The sequence below is a fragment of the Etheostoma cragini genome, chromosome 6 (assembly GCF_013103735.1).
Source record: "Etheostoma cragini isolate CJK2018 chromosome 6, CSU_Ecrag_1.0, whole genome shotgun sequence".
Lineage (NCBI taxonomy): Eukaryota > Metazoa > Chordata > Actinopteri > Perciformes > Percidae > Etheostoma > Etheostoma cragini.
In genome coordinates, this window is record NC_048412.1 from 27,014,161 (window position 1) to 27,020,803 (window position 6,643).

Consider the following 6,643-nt stretch of genomic DNA (forward strand, 5'->3'; position numbering starts at 1 on the left):
GTGTGTGTGTGTGTGTGTGTGTGTGTGTGTGTGTGTGTGTGTGTGTGTGTTTAGTTACCTCTTGATGAAGAGTGTGTTTGGTTGCGTGCTGAAGACACTGTGATTAGCTGTAGACACTGAGGGAGGGGGTGGTTCATGGAGGGGGGGGGTGACTGTCTGGTTTGGGTATTGCTCAAGTTTACCCTCGGCCTTTCTGCCACAGCCATCTGTTGAGAGTGTCGAGATGAACCCACTCGTGTGTGTGTGTGTGTGTGTGTGTGTGTGTGTGTGCAGCAGGGGTGGATTGGCAAGATTAGAGAAGTTGGCTACCACACCCCTCCTCCATTCCCGACGAACCTCTATCCCTTCTTCTTGAGGGCTTCAATCCTGACGCATGCCACACGCTCACGGCACACACACATACACACACACACATACACACACACACACACACACAGCACACACACAGCGCACACACGACACACACACATACGGGGGATCATGGTTTGGTCTAACCTGCCTAATTCTCCCTAATGGCTTCTCTATTCAGGGATTAACTCCCTAAATCCACACATACACACACACACACACACACACACACATAGAGAGGGTCCACCATGCATCGGCCAGCAGCATAACTGTCATTTGGTAACACACTGACTCTCTCACACACAGACACACACACACAAACACACACACACACACACACACACACACACAGACACACACACAAAGGAAATGGACAATAGCTAAACTCTTCGCAGTGATTTGGCCAGGCATCAAATGGCCTCTGGGCTGCAATTAAAAGGTTTGGGACTCAGGGGAGGACTGGAGCTAGGGCTCTGGGGAGAGGACGGGGGAAGATGGGAAGGAAGGAGAAGGAGAGAGAAAGGAAGAGAAAGAGTGTAACACTCAGGAGAGGTTTATCAGGATGAATCATGGCTTTCTCTAAGGCATCTGTGCATATGCGTGTGTCGGTGTATCTTTTATTAGCCCAGTCAGTTTCCCAAAATCCAAAGAATTCGGTGTTTTCCGCTGGAATTTCTCTCCAGGATTGGGATATAAAAAAATATCCAGACTGAGACAAGAACACATCTACGTCTGTGTCTGCTGCATCACCTTAATTTAAACTGCTGCAGTTGATTTATTCGAATGGGAATGTGACACCGCATTTCACCAAAATACATTGCAAAACAGCAGAATTGGAATCAGGTTTATTGTGAAGCTCCGAGCGAACTCCGCTCACTGCATCACACAGAAAGTCATGAGTGCAGTTCCCTTTCTGTTATCTAACCAGATCGTCCCACTGAGATCCAGATCTGTTATTCAACAGAGACCTGAGAGCAAAAAGTGAAAAGGCTGGATACAGGTTCACAAACATTAACAGATTATGACAGGTAATATTGGATTAATGGGTTAGAAAAGTCTGATTTCATTGAAAAAATAAAATAAAATACTTACACATTTTACACACACACACATTAACCCTCCTGTCATGCTCCAAGTTTCCATTTCAGAACATTTGGGTTTCTTTCAACCACATTTTGTTGAATTTTCGGTGCTTTATTTAATTGAATAGAATTATTCTGCTTTTACTTTGACAGTCTGTGATTATCCATCAACATACGTGCCTTTGATCTTAAACATTAGTTAGAATTAGTCATACTTTCATCTAAGCTACATGTGGTGTATTGACCTTAAAATCCAAAATAAAATGAGAGTAAAACTAGAGGTAAATATTTGTCAAAAAATGCTACATAAACCACTGCAGTTAGTGACAAAAGTGACAAAAAATGTGAATTTGTGAATTCTTTTAGCCGAAAGGACAACACAAGGGTTAAATATCTTTATAAGTCCAAACCTCAAGCCTTTATTGATTAATGGATTTGTTGTTTGGTCTATTAAATGTCATAAAATTGTGAAAAATATCAGTCAGTATTTCCCAAAACCGAAGAAGACATCTCAAAATGTCTTGTTTTGTCTTCAACGTGCTTTCACATAGAAGCTGGAAACTTATTTTTTGTTCTTTTTTATATAAAACAGATGCTATTTAATGTAATAGTTGAGATATATCTAACCCTAACCCTGAACACTTCTAATCTTTAATAATCATTTTCATGCCTTAATGTAACTGTCAACGCTGCAGGACGGTCATCTTTTGTCTTGTCTTCATCTATTGACTGTAACGACCACCAAATGTAACCATCACGTGAGCCGGTCGCCATCATTTTGTAGGATATCGTACAAATTGTTGTTCATACGTTTGGCCCGAAGCATGCGGGCCCATTCATGGAAATGCGTTGAAGCAAACACAAGCTGACAGGTTTACGTTTCCATCCAGAGGAATGTGGAGGGTTAATCCCACCTGTAGCCCCCCGAAGCCCATCCACCCATCTTCTTTCTTTTCTCCCCCTCTCCTTTCTCCTCTCTCACCTTCCCTCTCCCTCCCCCTCCCTCCCCCTCTCCTCTCCTCTCCTTTCATCCTCATGGCTTGTATTTCTGCAGAGATCTCACTCTCTGCAGAGGGCAGATTTCAGCAGAACTCAACTGGCTAGAACTGCAGAGCGGAGCAGAAAGTTCATGCAAGAAAAGTGTGTGTGCCCATGCACTTTTATACATGTGTGTGTGTGTGTGTGTGTGTGTGTGTGATAGAGGCCCTCTGTTAAACTAACAGAGACCCAGGTGGTCCCTGGGCCCTCTTTTGTCTCTCCTCTCTGTCTCCTGCAGGCATGCATGCAGGGCCACCGCAGAAACAAAAAGGACACATTTCAATGTAAAACTGCCCCCCACCTACAGGAGATACCCCCCCCCCCCCCAGCTAATTGGCTTGAATTTGGTGTGGTGAATACCAGTCAGATGTTTTCTGCGTGAATGAAATTGTTTTGCAGAGGCCGTTACATGTTCAAGGAATCGTACTGCAGCTGCAAAATATTCACTGCCATGGTAACACACTTGGTTAATTCTGTATCTGTGCATGGCGCATGCTCCACCCAAACAGTGTGTGTATGAAAGGTTTTATATACATGTGTCCCAGTTATTGCAGCATGGTGGCCCACTGGTTTGCACTGTGGCCTCGCAGCAGGGAGGTTCTGAGTAATCCAGTGCGTACCGGGCCTTTCTGCGTGGAGTTTGCGTGTTCTCCCCGTGTTTGCAGGGCTTTCCTCCAGGTGCTCCGGTCCCCCCCCCCCCCCCCCCCCCCCCCCCCCCCCCCCCCCCCACCATCAAAAACAGCTGGCTCAGATCTGGAGTCGGCCCCCCGGCGCTGTGATTGGCTGCCCACCGCTCCCTTAAGGAATGGGTCCAATGCAGAGGATGAATTTCGCTACATATACTGTGTGTTTTTGTGACAATAAAGTATCTTTACCTTTATAAAAAAAAACTTAAAAGCACTGTCACTGTCCAGCGTTGAGTGTACTGTAATTGGGTTTTGCGCATGTGTGTGTGCCTGCATGCATGCATGTGTGTGTGTGTGTGTGTGTGTTTATCCAAGTTCATAGATTACCAGAGCATGTTTTTAAGGATAAAACTCTTTGTGTTGTATCTCTCTCTCTCTCTCTCTCTCTCTCTCTCTCTCTCTCTCTCTCTCTGTCTCACTCTCTTTCTCTGTGGTTGTTTTGCAGAGGATAGAATTGCTTGGTTGCAAAGCATCAACATGTCCGACAGCTGTGGGACAGATCTGCAGCTGTGTGTGTGTGTGTGTGTGTGTGTGTGTGTGTGTGTGTCGGGGTCGTCTGTTGGCAGGAAGCAGTAGGCAGCGAGTGATGTGGTCAGACCCTCTGTCACCAGAGAGAGAGAGAGAGAGAGAGATTGAGAGAGAGGGAGTGAGGTCCCCTCTCTCTCTCTCTCTCTCTCTCTCTCTCTTCTTCTCTTCTTCCTGTTGCTTGTTTTCTTTTCCTGATCATCGTTCTTCATTAGAGAAAGAAGAAAAGAACACAAACAGACGGGGACTCATTTGGCTCTCTGAAGGCTGACACCGATGATTGCCGATGATGACATCACAACCACAGATTACGTTTCTTCGGGTCTGACGCAGTTTTTCACGCCAGTATAAAAAAAAAGGAAAAGAAAATAACAAATATGCAACTTTTCTCCCAGACTTTGATCTCGTCTGTTCGGTCAAACACGTTGTGTTTTACTCAACGTTTGGAACAGTGTGACAAGATACATTTCTGCATGTTTCTGAGGACAGAATCCATAATTTAATGTGACAAAAAACTAGATTTTTGGAAAGAACCCTCATTTATGTGACAAAAATACATTTTTTTTAATATGATCAAGATGTCTTAGAAGATTAAAATCAGGTTTTTATTATTTATTGACTCCAATGTACTGTTTAAAAAAACATGAATCTATCTTATCAACAAATCATCTGCGAGTGTCAGTTCTTGCTGGAAGACTTAATATCATTTTCAATTATTTTAGAACAGATTTTCTTTTCTTTCGTTAAGTTTTATCATTCCTCATTTTTAAACATGCATTATTTCTCTTCTGTCCCTGTCTCTGCCAATATTGTAATTTTGGAGAGAGAAAAAAGGAAATCAAGTAAGAAAAGAGGAACAGGTACTTTTCAAAGGTCCCATGGCATGATAATTTCACTTTCTGAGTTTTTTTTTTAACTCTAATACGAGTTCCCCCAGCCTGCCTATGGTCCCTAGAAATGGTGATAGGTGTAAACCGAGCCCTGGGTGTCCTGCTCTGCCTTTGATAAAATGTAAGCTCAGATGCACCGATCTGGAATATTGCCCCTTATGAGTCATAAGGGGCAAGGATACCTCCCCTTAATCAGCTTTGATTGTCCAGAGGATTTGGCCCACCCATGAGAGAGAGACATCATGGCTTCCAAACGAGCAAAGTGGCAGTTAGTCAAGGCCACACCCCCAGCCTCCTCCATGCCCCCCCCCCCCACCTAAAAGCTACAGACTCAGAAAGCTACAGACTCAGAAAGCTACAGACTCAGAAATGTCACACACTAAGGAAAGCTAATTGTGGGACTGGCTCTAGTGACTGAATTTTGGGAAAAAGACTTCAGAAACAGTAATAGGGGACCACTAAGGTCTATATAAAAGAGACTTCAGATACAGTATTAGGGGACCACTAAGGTCCAATAAAGAGACTTCAGATACAGTATTATGGGACCACTAAGGTCCAATAAAGAGACTTCAGATACAGTATTAGGGACCACTAAGGTCTATATAAAGAGACTTCAGATACAGTATTAGGGGACCACTAAGGTCTATATAAAGAGACTTCAGATACAGTATTAGGGGACCACTAAGGTCCAATAAAGAGACTTCAGATACAGTATTAGGGACCACTAAGGTCTATATAAAGAGACTTCAGATACAGTATTAGGGACCACTAAGGTCTATATAAAGAGACTTCAGATACAGTATTAGGGGACCACTAAGGCCTATATAAAGAGACTTCAGATACAGTATTAGGGGACCACTAAGGCCTATATAAAGAGACTTCAGATACAGTATTAGGGGACCACTAAGGCCTCAAACCCAGTGTCAGGGGACCTTTAAAAGAAATGAATTTATAGTATTGTAGGGGAGGCATCAAGAGAATAAAGCGCGAGAGAAAAGGAATGGAAAAAACTGGAGAAAGAGAGATCAGTGTGGAAAATCGTTCACGTAAATACAGCGTGGAAATCAAAGGGAAGGGGAGAGAGGGGCGAGTGAGTAGGAGGTAAATTGAGGGAGTCGGGGGGGGGGGGGGGGGGGGGGGGGGGGGGGGGGGGGGGGGGGGGGGGGGGGGGGGGGGGGGGGAATTTCCAGTGTTGGTGAGCGAGCAAGCTTTTTGTTATACCAGGGGAGCTGTTGTATGCATGCATCCGTTGAATTGATATCTGAACTGTTATAGAACACACATGTTGCACTAATTATATATATATATATATATTTATATATTTATATACACATATATATGTGTATATATACTGATACATTTCATGATCATTTAAACTGAGAGAGAGAGAAAAAAAGACAAAAATGAAGAGAAAGAACAAATCCCCTTTAACACAGACACTCCTCTCAAGTTTTGAGTCACTTTCACATGAAAGTTAGGACCTGGTAACGTCTCCTTTAGACTTCCAACAAGTCTCAACTGAACTGTGTCACATTAAAAGCTCAAGTACACGCACAAAGACAATTTTAAGTCCTGTTCACCTTTGTGGGACTACTGTAATAAACAAAACGTCCTAAAATCCTGGACGTTTCTCATGAGGAACGGATAGAAAAGTGTTTAATAAACCAGGAAGCGCTGTTTTCTGGGGGCAGTTGTGGCTTTGAGTAGTCGGTAAGACTAGATAAGCGTTGTATAAATACTATATTTACTGTTCAGGTTTTTGAGGAGCTTCTTCTCTGACTAGCTAAAAGCAGATTATATATTTTTAGTCTTCATCCACGTCAACTCTTTGGATAAAACTGTAAGTATCCAGCAAAAGGCGTTACATGAACGTCTGATATTTTACAATAATCACCAGCTTTTTCTAATAAATGAGGAAATTTGTGAGAAGCATTGCTATTATCCTGAGTAATACATTTTAATTTCCTTTTTAAATATTGTACTTTTTGTTGATCCCCAGGGGGGAAATTACAAGTTGGAGCGAGGGGGCTGCGGCTGCTGGACATCGGGGGGGGGGGGGGGGGGGGGGGGGGGG